We start from the raw sequence: 16,625 nt of genomic DNA, 5'->3' as shown, positions 1-16,625 counted from the left end.
TTCTTTTAAGTAAATGGAGTAAAAAAATATCATAAAAAGACGGGGGAAAAACAAAAAAGACAACCGGCCCACATAAATACCTATAAATACCCAATTTACTGCAATTTTTTTTTCACGGACCCAATTGGGGCAACCCTAACACCGGAACACCGACTGTTGCTGCGCCGCCGGAGTCCCTCTCCCTCGGAGTCCCTCTCCCTTCGGCCTCATCCCATTTACTAGGTTTTTGTATTCCCCCCAATCTCAAGCTCCTTGTTGTTCCTCTTCTGTTTCTCTCACAATCAAGAACCTAATGATCCTCCCTCGCCTTCTTCAGACCTCGCTTGCCGCTGGATCGCCGGAGGAGGGGATCCGACGCGGCCTCTGACAAAACTGAAGGGAGAGAAGCCATTGAGGTTTGCAGTCAAAATTTACGAGATCTACTTTTTTTTTATACTTAATAAGGAATTGAGGTTTTCATAAGGAAAAATGGCATTCAACCGAAATAGTAGAAATAGTAACCTAATTTAGAAATTTTGTCAAAGCTAAATTAATAGATAGTAATTCTATTCGTATTGTGATTTTATGGTTATGATTTGATATTACGTCTTAATACTGGGGTGGATTGTGGTCGGGGGTACAAATGAACATGCAGGCAGAGTAAGGCGGCATTAGATGGTCCTGTGCAGGGCTACAGATGGGGTGCAAATTGGGATCTCTCCCTGCCTCATTCTTATTTCTTGCTTGATCTGGTGTGTTGATCCTCATACTCACTGATTGCGTTGCTGCTGGTGACTAAACAGGTAGAAGATGCACCAACATCATGATTGATAGGTTCTTTCTTCACTCATCTTGTCTCTATGCGTGTTTTATCTTTTTTAGATCTACTTGGGTTTGAACAATTTTAGCTTTTTATAGGGCATACATATGGACATTTAAAGATCTACTTGGGGATGGAACAAACTGTCTCTTGTCTGTGACATGGGTCTTCGGCCTGTATGAATGTTAGTGGGGTTTCCATCCATTTATATACTTCAATGTATTAGATGATACTTTGATTCGTAGACACGGCTGTAGAGTTCAAAGGGAAGTGATTATAAATGGTGCTTCATAATTTTACTTGATATTCTCTTTGAAGAATTTTAAGTTCATGCATATCTATTGTTGCCCCACTGTATCCCCCTTGTTTCTGATGACCTCTTGTTATATGTTGGTTATTGAGTGGGGTTTACCCTACTATTTGGTGGACTGAAATTGGATGGGTCATGACATATTTCTCTTAGCTGATGAAGCAGGGTTTACCCTGAAGATTAGTTTTTTAGTGATAGTTACCAATGTGTGATCTGTATTTCATAACATGACTGTGTTTCTACCTTTCAACTTTTGCTTAACTACATTTCTCTCTGTCATAATCTAAAGTGGTTTTACTTTCCCCTTTTGTATTTATTCTATTACCACTGCCTGTTCAGTTCACAGTCTCTTGTTCTCTTTAAACACATTTATTCTGAACTGGCTTCCACTAGATTGCTTATAAAGAGATTTCTTTCGTGGCTGCATTTCTGCATTATGAAACTTGCTGGAGAATTCTATTATAGAGTTTTACAGCTTAATTTTTTTCTTTTTTTTGTTGTTTTTATTGTATTACTTGCCTGGAAAATCCATGAATGAGTTGGTGCAGTTGTACCATTGATAGATCTGATACCATTTTAAGGAAGGACATGATGGATGAAAAGTAAAAGGTCTGAAAAAGTAACACTGATAGCCATCATTTGGTTATTTCAATGAAGAGGACCCCTGCCCTTGCTCAAGTTTTAGCACTGTGGCTGTCGCAACCTCTTCTATATCAAATGCTCATGTGTATGCATGGCAGTGGGTTGGAAAAAGTAAAAGGCACGGGCTGCATTTTAATTATGAATGCTGGCTTAAACTTCTCCCTATATCATCAGTGTAATTTGATAACAATCTCATTGCTATCATGTTACTTTCATGATCAAACTGTCAACTGATCCTTCAACTGGTACACAAACTTTTCTTTGGTTTACCTTCAAAGATTGTATCTACTTTCCGAGTTTGTATTCCTCATCGTTATTTGCTTGTTAAGTATTAGCACTGTCAAGGTCTTAAAAAACTATGTAAAAATCTGTATTTAAAAATATGAATTGACATTTATTATATAATACTTCAAATTAATCAATCTAAGCAATCAATATTAATGAAATTATATCTATCATCCTAACCAATTCATATTTTCATAGAAATAGCTTATTACACTAAGCAATGCATGTGATACAAAACACTTGTTTCTTTCTTCTCTTTTTTCCTTTTTTTTTTTTTTGAAATGGGTTGGAATGAACACAAGTTCACTCGAACTTAGCTGTTGATTTTTCTTTTATGGTTCTTTTAAAACCAAACAATATTCTCTATGTAACTGACCCCAAATAATTGTCACTTACTACTTGTATAGTTGTTATTGTCTCAGAAAGTTGATAATTTGAAGTACTAGTTTATCTGGTTCTTATTCTGGGTGTCTTCTTTGCCCAAATGTGCTTAGTATGGTGATCGCTGGTGTAGCTATTTTCAAATAGCTGTAGGGATAGAGTGGCTCTAAATTGAATAATGTACATTTGGGGGGAAAAATAGTTGGACGATTTCAATCGGTATGTTAGGCCAAATTGAATAAACCATAGTACTTATCTGCAGTTGCTCTGATTTTTTTTGTTTCTTTTTTGTATTTGCAGGAAAAAGTATGGTGTAGTTTTCTAGATCTTATGTAAATCAGATGTTTTAAAGGAACAGGTTCAAATTAACCTTTGATAAATCCATTTGTTTTTTTCTCAAAATTATGGAAAAAAGTTCAAAACATCAGCTTGATATTTTGTAGTGAGCTGATGCTGGTTTAGCTTTGTGTGGGTTCATTCTCTAATATTGTTAGACATTTGCTTGCTTTTAGCTCTCTACTAAGTTAATCAATTTCTGCCAGATGCAAGATCAACCAATTATTATGATGGATGAACCCTCCAATTTGAAGCCGGCAAAGAAGAAGAAACCAGTGTAGCAAATGGCTGCGGCAGTTGAAGTCAAGGGAGACTCGAAAGAAGCATCCAATTTATCCAGAATGCCACAGAACAACTTCTGATTCGTTTTTTAGTCGCTTTGCAAGGAAGCCATGCAGCGACGGAGAGACTTCAAAATGGAAAGGATAAGATTCTTAAAACAGATTTATAAATATAAATATTCACATAATATTTATCTATAAATAATTTATTTTTACAGGGAAATTTTGTTTCACACCTTGAAAATTATACCTTTTTTTTAATACCGTCTAAATTCTAAATTCTAAGGTCTCGAAAAGAAAGGAATAAAAAAATTATGATATTTTACTGAAATCAAAACCCTCCTTAATATATTTATGCCATTAAATCTAAGATCAATAGTGTAAATAAAAATAATAAATTTTAAATATAATAAAATTTATCATAAGCTCATTTTAAGACTAGACCAACACCATTAATGAGTTCTTAGGATTCTTCTTATTCAAAAAATATTAAATTTTTTAATTTTTGAATGATATAGATTCATGAGTCAAATTTGTCTAAAATTGATTAATAAATCTAAAAATTTTTGAATCATTTCAAATCAAAATCTATATACTTTTAAAAGTTTTTGATATATTTATGTTTTCATACCTCGTGTGAATTGAAAACAATAAATTTTTAAATTAATAGCATAAAAATTTAAAAATATACTTTCAATTTAGTTTACTATTCTCAATTTACTTTATCAAATTTACATCCTAGAGATGAAGAATTTTAAAATATATTAATTGTAATTTGGAATGATTTGAAGTTCATTCTTTAGATTCATTGATTAATTTTGGACGAAATTGATTATGATAGGGATATTTCAAATATGATATGATTTAGATATTATGAAAATTTAATACATGATTTAGGTAATATCAAAACTTACACAATTTCGTAAAATATCTAAAACAAATTATGACCATAATAACAATGATATTTTAGGATTTTAGAAGGGGAAAAAAATCTAAAATGTACACTTTCTTTAATAATTTTTAAGATAAAAAATAAAGTATGCCATGCAAATTGTTACATTTAAATTCATATAAATAATATTGTTGGAATAAATATTAAATTTATAATCCGAATAATGCCATCCGATGGCGCCATATTATCATTCAAATAATAGCTGCTTTATTCAAACAATAGTTGCAAAGTCACTTAACTAGTAGCCTAACAATCAAAATAACATGGTGATTCCTAAAGGACCTTTAGGATCTCTTCTACATCTTCTCCCACTACTTCGATGTTCGCAACTTTCTCCCCACAAGGTCACCTAAGGGTGAGTAAAAATCATAGCTGAGTTAGTTATGACGTAGCAGACTTGTAGAAGAGGGCAAGGGTTTGAATCCTTGCGAAGTCAGGCAATACCCTCTTGCATCGTGATCAACTGCAGTTTCTCGATTTACCTCCTCACAGATGGTCGTGGGGCTGACGGTGTAGGGCCGCTAAGGTGGCGGATCCACCTTTTTGCAGAAGAGTAAAAATTTGATTAAACCGAATAAATCGATCAAATCGAACCGAATTAAAAATTCAGTTTGGTTATTTCAGAATTTTGATTATTTTTTTTAAAAAAAATCAGTTAATTTGATTAATTCGATTCGATTTCAATTTTAAAATTCCTTATTTGGTTAAACCGAATTAATCAAATTAACTAAATTAAAAAAATAATTTATAAATTTTAAAAAAATAAATTTATAAATCCCTAATTCATTAGTAAAATTTTTATAATATTTTAAAAAATTCAGTTAATTCGGTCGAAAATCGAATTAACCGATAAAATATTGGTTCGATTTGTTCGATTTTTATTGGAACAATCAGACGGTTCAGTTTGTTCGAAAAAATCTGTTTATTCGATTTTCGATTAATTTGGTTCGATTCAATTTTAACCGAATACTCACTCCTAAAGTCGTCAACAAGGAGAACGAACCGTCACGATCGGGTGCCCATACCCTTATTGGAGAGGTCTACTTCCAACCCAAAGGTGTGAGTGTAAATGCCGGAGCCATCAGCTAGGAATTTCACAAGCCTGTTCTCAAGATACGACTTTGCCCATGCCTTCATCACAAATGGATCATTAACGGCATAGCAAGAGATATAAGAGTCCATGGGTTTTACTATAGTTTTATAAATTTTAGCAAGAATTCATAGTTTTATAATTTTAGATTTGGCAAATATAAAAAAGATTCTTGTTTAGATTTTAAATTTATCATCGAAGTCAAGAATTCATAGTTTGCAATTTTTCCTGAGTTGGCACATCTGGAATATAAAGTAAAAGATTTTTAAAAATAAAAAAAAAAGTGGAAGTAGTCTGGAGAGCAAACAAAAATCAAATAAAATGATATTTTAGATGTCGAAGGCCAACCACTAAAAAAAATCTATAAATAATGACAGATTTAGCGATCGATTTTTAATTTCGATTGTTAAATAGCGATCGAAATTTAATCGGTCGTTAAATAGCGACTGAAATTTAATCGGTCGTTAATTTACGATCGAAGTTAAAATTTGATCGCTATTTAGCGGTCGCTAGATTAGCAATCGAATTTTGATTGGGTCGGTAATTTTAGAAATGATAATTTTAGAAATGAATGACGAGGGAAAAATTTATCGATCACTAATTTAGCGACTGAACAAAAATTCGATCCCTAATTTAACATTACAATTAAAACTCCAACTTGAAAGATAAATTTAGCGACTAATTTCAAATTCGGTCGCTAATTAGCGACCGAATTTGAATTTGGTCGCTAAATCGAATTACGATGATTTTTTTTACGATTTTTTTATCCGTCATTAATCGGTCGTTAATGGAGTTTATCGATTGATTAGCGATCGAATTTTCGATCACTAATCAGATTTATTTTTGTAGTGAACATTATCATGTTACTTGTGATTTATCTTCATATTTCATCTTTATTTTGAATATTTTATCTTTATTCTCAAAATTTTAAAAATTTTTTATTCTGAATATTTCATCTTTACTTACTAAATTATTCTCATATTTTAATTACGGTGAAATTTCATCAATATAATAATTATAATTTCAAATTTCATAGGTCATTTGTCTTTCAAATATCATCATATTTGTTAAATTTTGAAAAATATATAATTAGAAAAAATAAACGATTTGATGAGAATGAAATAAAATTATCACCAAAAGAATCTTTTAAAATCAATTACTTTAATTATATTATTGATTATGTTATTTCTTTACTTAAAAGTATGTTTGAATAATTTAAAATATATGAAGATAATATTAATTTTTATATAAAGTAGAGTAGTTAAAATTTTCTTGATAATGATTTTTTAAAAGAAAAATGTTTGCATATTGAAAACTTTTTAACATATGATATGTCACAAGATATTGATGGTTTAAATTTATTTTTAAAATTAAAATTTTTAAAAGAAATAATAAATCCAGAATTAAAAACAGGAGCACTTGAAGTATTAAATCTTATAAAAAATTAAAATTTTTTCTTAATGCATGGATAGCTTATAGAATATTATTGACCATACTTATTAGTGTAGCGGAAATAAACCGAATAAATCGATCAAATCAAACCGAATTAAAAATTCAGTTTGGTTATTTCAGAATTCGATTATTTCAGTTAATTCGGTTCGATTTTAAAATTCCTTATTCGGTTATTAACCAAATTAATCAAATTAAAAAAATAATTTATAAATTTTAAATAAATAAATTTATAAATCCCTAATTCAGGAAATTCAATTAACCGATAGTCGATTCAGTCGGAGCCATTTGTTGAATTCATAGTTTTATAATTTTAGATTTGGCAAATATAAAAAAGATTCTTGTTTAGATTTTAAATTTATCAAAATATGTTGGCACATCTGGAATATAAAGTATTATTTTATATGTCGAAGGCCAACCACTACAAAAAAAATCCACAAATAATGGTAGATTTAGCGATTTTCGATTAATTTCGGTAAATAGCGATCGAAATTTAATCAAGTTTTAACCGAATTAAAATTTGATTACTATTTAGCGACCAATCGGTCGCTAGATTAGCAACTGAATTTTGATTGGGTCGGTAATTTTAGAAATGAACGACGACGAGGGAAAAATTTATCGATCGCTAATTTAGCGACCGAACTAAAATTCGATCGTTAATTTAGCATTACACTCCTAAAGTCGTCAACAAGGAGAACGAATTTTTTTAATGATTTTTTATCGGTCGTTAATGGAGTTTAGCACGATTAGCGATCGAATTTTCGATCGCTAATCCATACCCTTATCGGAGAGGTAATAATTATAGTTTCAAATTTCACAGGTTACTTGTCGAACCCAAAACTGATCAAATATTGTGTGTTCGATTTTTATTGTGTATTCAATGCGATTTTCGATTAATTTGGTTCGAGCCATCAAAGTCGTCAACAAGGAGAACGAACCGTCACGATCGGGTCATACCCTTAAGCCTGGTGTGAGTGTAAATGCCGGAGCCATCAGCTAGAATTTCACAAGCCTGTTCTCAAGATACGACTTTGCCCATGCCTTCATCACAAATAGATCATTAACGGCATAGCAAGAGATATAAGAGTCCATGGATTTTACTATAGTTTTATAAAATTTAGCATGAATTCATAGTTTTATAATTTTAGATTTGGCAAATATAAAAAAGATTCTTGTTTAGATTTTAAATTTATCATCCAAGTCAAGAATTCATAATTTGCAATTTTTCCTGAGTTGGCACATCTGGAATATAAAGTAAAAGATTTTTAAAAACAAAAAATTTGGAAATAGTTTGGAGAGCAAAAAAAACTCAAATAAAATGATATTTTATATGTCGAAGGTCAACCACTACAAAAAAAACCCACAAATAATGGTAGATTTAGCGACCGATTAAATTTCGATGCTAAATAGCGATCGAAATTTAATCGATCGCTAAATAGCGACTGAAATTTAATCGGTCATTAATTTATGATCGAAGTTAAAATTTGATTACTATTTAGCGACCAATCGGTCGCTAGATTAGCAACTGAATTTTGATTGGGTCAGTAATTTTAGAAATGAACGACGACGAGGGAAAAATTTATCGATCGCTAATTTAGCGACCGAACTAAAACTCGATCGTTAATTTAGCATTACAATGTAAAACTCCAACTTGAAAGATAAATTTAGCGACCGATTTCAAATTCGGTCGCTAATTAGCGATCGAATTTGAATTTGGTCGCTAAATCGAATTACGACGATTTTTTTAATGATTTTTTATCGGTCGTTAATTGAGTTTAGCGATCGATTAGCGATCGAATTTTCAATCGCTAATCAGATTTATTTTTTAGTGAACATTATCATATCACTTGTGATTTATCTTCATATTTCATCTTTATTCTGAATATTTTATCTTTATTCTCAAAATTTTAAAAAAATTTTATTCAGAATATTTCATCTTTACTTACTAATTATTCTCATATTTTAATTACGATGAAATTTCATCAATGTAATAATTATAGTTTCAAATTTCACAGGTCACTTGTCGAACTTTCAAATATCGAATTAACTGATCAAATATTGTTTCGATTTGTTCGATTTTTATTGGAACAATCAGTCGATTCAGTTTGTTCGAAAAAATCTGTTTATTCGATTTTCGATTAATTTGGTTCGATTCAAGTTTAACCGAATACTCACTCCTAAAGTCGTCAACAAGGAGAACGAACCGTCACGATCGGGTGCCCATACCCTTATCAGAGAGGTCTACTTCCAACCCAAAGGTGTGAGTGTAAATGCCGGAGCCATCAGCTAGGAATTTCACAAGCCTGTTCTCAAGATACGACTTTGCCCATGTCTTCATCACAAATAGATCATTAACGGCATAGCAAGAGATATAAGAGTCCATGGATTTTACTATAGTTTTATAAATTTTAGCAAGAATTCATAGTTTTATAATTTTAGATTTGGCAAATATAAAAAAGATTCTTGTTTAGATTTTAAATTTATCATCCTAGTCAAGAATTCATAGTTTGCAATTTTTCCTGAGTTGGCACATCTGGATTATAAAGTAAAAGATTTTTAAAAACAAAAAAAAAGTGGAAGTAGTTTGGAGAGCAAACAAAAATCAAATAAAATGATATTTTAGATGTCGAAGGCCAACCACTAAAAAAAATCTATAAATAATGTCAGATTTAGCGATCGATTTTTAATTTCGATTGTTAAATAGCAATCGAAATTTAATCGGTTGTAAAATAGCGACTAAAATTTAATCGATCAGTAATTTACGATCGAAGTTAAAATTTGATCGCTATTTAGCAGTCGCTAGATTAGCAACCGAATTTTGATTGGGTCGGTAATTTTAGAAATGGTAATTTTAGAAATGAACGACGAGGGAAAAATTTATCGATCACTAATTTAGCGACCGAACTAAAATTCGATCGCTAATTTAACATTACAATTAAAACTCCAACTTGGAAGATAAATTTAGCGATCAATTTCAAATTCGATCGCTAATTAGCGATCGAATTTGAATTCGGTAGCTAAATCGAATTACGATAATTTTTTTTATGATTTTTTTATTCGTCATTAATCGGTCGTTAATGGAGTTTAGCGATCGAATTTTCGATCGCGAATCAGATTTATTTTTGTAGTGAACATTATCAAAAGTATGTTTGAACAATTTAAAATATATGAAGATAATATTAATTTTTATATAAAGTAGAGTAGTTAAAATTTCTTGATAATGATTTTTAAAAGAAAAATGTTTGCATATTGAAAACTTTTTAACATATGATATGTCACAAGATATTGATTGTTTAAATTTATTTTTAAAATTGAAAATTTTAAAAGAAATAATAAATCCAGAATTTAGCGACCGATTAAATTTCGATCATTAATTTAGCAATCGATTTTTAATTTCGATCGCTAAATAGCGATCGAAATTTAATCGATCGCTAAATAGCGACTGAAATTTAATCGGTCAGTAATTTACGATTGAAGTTAAAATTTGATTTCATTTTTACTTACTAATTACTCTCATATTTTAATTACGATGAAATTTCATCAATGTAATAATTATAGTTTCAAATTTCACAGGTCATTTGTCGAACTTTCAAATATCGAATTAACCGATAAAATATTGTTCGGTTTGTTCGATTTTTATTGGAACAATCAGTCGGTTCAGTTTGTTCGAAAAAATCTGTTTATTCGATTTTTGATTAATTTGGTTCGATTCAATTTTAACCGAATACTCACTCCTAAAGTCATCAACAAGGAGAACGAACCGTCACGATCGGGTGCCCATATCGGAGAGGTCTACTTCCAACCCAAAGGTGTGAGTGTAAATGCCGGAGCCATCAGCTAGGAATTTCACATGCCTGTTCTCAAGATATGACTTTGCCCATGCCTTCATCACAAATGGATCATTAACGGCATAGCAAGAGATATAAGAGTCCATGGGTTTTACTATAGTTTTATAAATTTTAGCAAGAATTCATAGTTTTATAATTTTAGATTTGGCAAATATAAAAAAGATTCTTGTTTAGATTTTAAATTTATCATCGAAGTCAAGAATTCATAGTTTGCAATTTTTCCTGAGTTGGCACATCTGGAATATAAAGTAAAAGATTTTTAAAAACAAAAAAAAGTGGAAGTAGTCTGGAGAGCAAACAAAAATCAAATAAAATGATATTTTAGATGTCGAAGGCCAACCACTAAAAAAATCTAAAAATAATGACAAATTCAGCGATCGATTTTTAATTTCGATTGTTAAATAGCGATCAAAATTTAATCGATCGTTAAATAGTGACTGAAATTTAATCGATCAGTAATTTACGATCAAAGTTAAAATTTGATCGCTATTTAGCGGTCGCTAGATTAGCAACCGAATTTTGATTGGGTCGATAATTTTAGAAATGACAATTTTAGAAATGAACGACGAGGGAAAAATTTATCGATCACTAATTTAGCGACCGAACAAAAATTCGATCGCTAATTTAACATTACAATTAAAACTCCAACTTGAAAGATAAATTTAGCGACCAATTTCAAATTCGGTCGCTAATTAGCGACCGAATTTGAATTTGGTCGCTAAATCGAATTACGACGATTTTTTTTACGATTTTTTTACCCGTCATTAATCGGTCTTTAATGGAGTTTAGCGATTGATTAGCGATCGAATTTTCGATCGCTAATCAGATTTATTTTTGTAGTGAACATTATCATGTTACTTGTGATTTATCTTCATATTTCATCTTTATTCTCAAAATTTTAAAAATTTTGTATTCTGAATATTTCATCTTTACTTACTAAATTACTCTCATATTTTAATTACGGTGAAATTTCATCAATATAATAATTATAATTTCAAATTTCATAAGTCATTTGTCGAACTTTCAAATATCATCATATTTGTTAAATTTTGAAAAATATATAATTAGAAAAAATAAACGATTTGATGAGAATGTAACTAATGAAATAAAATTATCACCAAAAGAATCTTTTAAAATCAATTACTTTAATTATATTATTGATTATGTTATTTCTTCACTTAAAAGTATGTTTGAACAATTTAAAATATATGAAGATAATATTAATTTTTATATAAAGTAGAGTAGTTAAAATTTCTTGATAATGAGTTTTTAAAAGAAAAATGTTTGTATATTGAAAACTTTTTAACATATGATATGTCACAAGATATTGATGGTTTAAATTTATTTTTGAAATTAAAAATTTTAAAAGAAATAATAAATCCAGAATTAAAAACAGGAGCACTTGAAGTATTAAATCTTATAAAAAATTAAAATTTTTTCTTAATGCATGGATAGTATATAGAATATTATTGACCATACTTATTAGTGTAGCGGAAATAAACCGAATAAATCGATCAAATCGAACCGAATTAAAAATTCAGTTTGGTTATTTCAGAATTTCGTTTATTTTTTCTAAAAAAATCAGTTAATTCGGTTCGATTTCGATTTTAAAATTCCTTATTCGGTTAAACCGAATTACCAAATTAATCAAATTAGAAAAATAATTTATAAATTTTAAATAAATAAATTTATAAATCCCTAATTCATTAGTAACATTTTTACAATATTTAAAAAAATTCAGTTAATTCGGTCGAAAACTGAATTAACCGATAAAATATTGGTTCGGTTTATTTGATTTTTATTGGAACAATCGGTTGGTTCGGTTTATTTGATTTTTATTGGAACAATCGGTTGGTTCGGTTTGTTCGAAAAAATCTGTTTATTCGATTTTCGATTAATTTGGTTCGGTTCAATTTTAACCGAATACTCACCCCTAAGGTCGTCAACAAAGAGAACGAACCGTCATGATCGTGTGCCCATACCCTTATCGGAGAGGTCTACTTCCAATCCAAAGGTGTGAGTGTAAATGCCGGAGCCATCAGCTAGGAATTTCACAAGCCTGTCTCAGGATACGACTTTGCCCATGCCTTCATCACAAATGGATCATTAACTGCATAGCAAGAGATGTAAGAGTCCATGGATTTTATTATAGTTTTATAAAATTTAGCAAGAATTCATAGTTTTATAATTTTAGATTTGGCAAATATAAAAAAGATTCTTGTTTAGATTTTAAATTTATCATCCAAGTCAAGAATTCATAGTTTGCAATTTTTCCTGAGTTGGCACATCTGGAATATAAAGTAAAAGATTTTTAAAAACAAAAAAAAATGTGGAAGTAGTTTGGAGAGCAAAAAAAGTTCAAATAAAATGATATTTTATATGTCGAAGGCCAACCACTACAAAAAAAACCCACAAATAATGGTAGATTTAGCGACCGATTAAATTTTGATCATTAATTTAGCAATCGATTTTTAATTTCGATCGCTAAATAGCGATCAAAATTTAATCGATCGCTAAATAGCGACTGAAATTTAATCGGTCAGTAATTTACGATCGAAGTTAAAATTTGATTACTATTTAGCGACCAATCGGTCGCTAGATTAGCAACTGAATTTTGATTGGGTCGGTAATTTTAGAAATGAATGACGAGGGAAAAATTTATCGATCGCTAATTTAGCGACCGAACTAAAATTCGATCGTTAATTTAGCATTACAATGTAAAACTCCAACTTGAAAGATAAATTTAGCGACCGATTTCAAATTCGGTCGCTAATTAGCGATCGAATTTGAATTTGGTCGCTAAATCGAATTACGACGATTTTTTTATGATTTTTTATCGGTCGTTAATGGAGTTTAGCGATCGATTAGCGATCGAATTTTCGGTCGCTAATCAGGTTTATTTTTTAGTGAACATTATCATATCACTTGTGATTTATCTTTATATTTCATCTTTATTCTGAATATTTTATATATCTTTATTCTCAAAATTTTAAAAATTTTTTATTCTGAATATTTCATCTTTACTTACTAATTACTCTCATATTTTAATTACGATGAAATTTCATCAATGTAATAATTATAGTTTCAAATTTCACAGGTCATTTGTCGAACTTTCAAATATCATCATATTTGTTAAATTTTGGAAAATATATAGTTAGAAAAAATAAATGATTTGATGAAAATGTAACTAATGAAGTAAAACTATCACCAGAAAAATCTTTTAAAATTAATTACTTTAATTATATTATTGATCACTTAAAAGTAGATTTGAACAATTTAAAATATACGAAGATAATATTAATTTTTATATAAAGTAGAGAAGTTAAAAAATTTTATAATGATTTTTTAAAAGAAAAATATTTGCATATTGAAAACTTTTTAACACATGATATGTCACAAGATATTGATGGTTTAAATTTATTTTTAGATTTGAAAATTTTAAAATAAATAATAAATTCAGAATTAAAAATTGGATCACTTGAAGTATTAAATCTTATAAAAAATTAAAATTTTTTCTTAATGTATGGATAGCTTATAGAATATTACTGACCATACTTATTAGTGTAGCTTCAGCGGAAATAAACTGAATAAATCGATCAAATCGATCCGAATTAAAAATTCAGTTTGGTTATTTCAGAATTTTGATTATTTTTTCTAAAAAAATCAATTAATTCGATTAATTCGGTTCGATTTCAATTTTAAAATTCCTTATTCGGTTAAACCGAATAAACTGAATTAACCAAATTAATCAAATTTAAAAAATAATTTACAAATTTTAAATAAATAAATTTATAAATCCCTAATTCATTAGTAAAATTTTTATAATATTTAAAAAAATTCAGTTAATTCGGTCGAAAACCGAATTAACCGATAAAATATCGATTCGGTTTATTCGATTTTTATTAAAACAATCGGTCGGTTCGGTTTGTTCTAAAAAATTTGTTTATTCAATTTTCGATTAATTTGGTTCGGTTCAATTTTAACCGAATACTCACCCCTAAGGTCGTCAACAAAGAGAACGAACCGTCACGATTGGGTGCCCATACCCTTATCAGAGAGGTCTACTTCCAACCCAAAGGTGTGAGTGTAAATGCCGGAGCCATCAGCTAGGAATTTCACAAGCCTGTTCTTAGGATACGACTTTGCCCATGTCTTCATCACAAATGGATCATTAACTGCATAGCAAGAGATGTAAGAGTCCATGGATTTTATTATAGTTTTATAAAATTTAGCAAGAATTCATAGTTTTATAATTTTAGATTTGGCAAATATAAAAAAGATTCTTGTTTAGATTTTAAATTTATCATCGAAGTCAAGAATTCATAGTTTGCAATTTTTTCTAAGTTGGCACATCTAGAATATAAAGTAAAGATTTTTAAAAACAAAAAAAGGTGGAAGTAGTTTGGAGAGCAAAAAAAAATTCTAATAAAATGATATTTTAGATGTCAAAGGTGAACCACTAAAAAAAAATCCACAAATAACGACGAATTTAGCGATCGATTAAATTTCGATCGCTAATTTAACGATCGATTTTTAATTTTGGTCGCTAAATAGCGATCGAAATTTAATTGGTCGCTAAATAGCGATTGAAATTTAATCGATCAGTAATTTACGACTGAAGTTAAAATTTGATCGCTATTTAGCGACCAATCAGTTGCTAGATTAGCAACCGAATTTTGATTGGGTCGGTAATTTTATAAATGGTAATTTTAGAAATGAACGACGAGGGAAAAATTTATCGATCGCTAATTTAGCGACCGAACTAAAATTCGATCGTTAATTTAGCATTACAATGTAAAACTCCAACTTGAAAGATAAATTTAGCGACCGATTTCAAATTCAATCGTTAATTAGCGATCGAATTTGAATTTGGTCGCTAAATCGAATTACGACGATTTTTTTTTACGATTTTTTTATCCGTCATTAATCGGTCGTTAATGGTGTTTAGCGATCGATTAGCGATCGAATTTTCGGTCGCTAATCAGGTTTATTTTTGTAGTGAACATTATCATGTCACTTGTGATTTATCTTTATATTTCATCTTTATTGTGAATATTTTATCTTTAATCTCAAAATTTTAAAAATTTTTTATTCTGAATATTTCATCTTTACTTACTAAATTACTCTCATATTTTAATTACGATGAAATTTCATCAATATAATAATTATAGTTTCAAATTTCACAGGTCATTTGTCGAACTTTCAAATATCATCATATTTGTTAAATTTTGAAAAATATATAATTAAAAAAAATAAATGATTTGATGAGAATGTAAATAAGGAAGTAAAACTATCACCAGAAGAATCTTTTAAAATTAATTAATTTAATTATATTATTGATCACTTAAAAGTAGGTTTGAACAATTTAAAATATACGAAGATAATATTAATTTTTATATAAAATAGAGAAGTTAAAATTTTTTGATAATGATTTTTTAAAAGAAAAATATTTGCATATTGAAAACTTTTTAACACATAATATGTCACAAGATATTGATGGTTTAAATTTATTTTTAGAATTTAAATTTTTAAAAGAAATAATAAATCTAGAATTAAAAACAGGAGCACTTGAAGTATTAAATCTTATAAAAAATTAAATTTATTTCTTAATACATGGATAGCTTATAGAATATTACTGACCATACTTATTGGTGTAGCTTCAGCGGAAATAAGTTTTTCAAAATTAAAATTAATAAAGTCTTATTTATGTTAAACTATATCTTAAGAAATATTAAATAATTTAGCAATGTTATCAATTAAAAAAATTTATTATTAAAATTTGAATATGAAAATTTAATTAATAATTTTGTATTTCAAAAATTAAAAAATTTGATTTTATATAAAAAATTTATTTTTAAAATTAATATTTTAATTTATTTTTAAAAAATTTTAAATCTATTATTATCGGTCTCAAGTCCTCGTGTCTAGGACCTTTAGGAGACTTAGCCGCCTCTGCTCTCGCTCTTTGCGAAGCAGTGGAGCTGAAGATGGTGTAGCTTCTTCTCCTTATAACGTGATGGGAAACTTTCAGTTCACCCCTCAGACTTTACGTCGTGTTCAAAAGGAAATTGTTTGCCTTTTATTTGATTTTCGAAATACACCTTCATAGTTTTTCTGATAAGCAAAAATACCCTCAAGTTTTTATGAAAAAAAATCTTCCCGTTTCGACATAATAATAATATGTTACACGAAGGAGGACTTTTTGGCAAAATAGCGAAATTATCCATATAAGTCAAAAACCATAATTAAAGG

General features: G+C 29.0%; 1 long non-coding RNA gene across 3 annotated transcripts; it reads left to right on the top strand.

Moving 5' to 3' along the window:
* Nucleotides 1-127: 127 nt before the first annotated feature.
* On the top strand, nucleotides 128-3,119 carry LOC141838302 (uncharacterized). 3 transcript variants are annotated; one of them, XR_012602620.1, is made up of 6 exons: nucleotides 128-222; nucleotides 317-395; nucleotides 635-813; nucleotides 898-983; nucleotides 2,718-2,775; nucleotides 2,960-3,119. It is a non-coding gene; the product is annotated as an uncharacterized LOC141838302 (long non-coding RNA). The 3 variants fall into 3 exon arrangements; XR_012602621.1 differs by lacking the exon at nucleotides 2,718-2,775; XR_012602619.1 differs by lacking the exon at nucleotides 2,718-2,775 and having other exon boundaries at nucleotides 898-1,996.
* The last annotated feature ends 13,506 nt before the right edge of the window (nucleotides 3,120-16,625 follow it).

The sequence above is a fragment of the Curcuma longa genome, chromosome 11, assembly GCF_044706935.1.
Source record: "Curcuma longa cultivar G26 ecotype Majalengka, Jawa Barat chromosome 11, ITB_CL_G26_1.1, whole genome shotgun sequence".
Classification (NCBI taxonomy): domain Eukaryota; kingdom Viridiplantae; phylum Streptophyta; class Magnoliopsida; order Zingiberales; family Zingiberaceae; genus Curcuma; species Curcuma longa.
The sequence above is the reverse complement of the archived record's forward strand: the minus strand, read 5'-3'. Positions and strand labels throughout refer to the sequence as shown.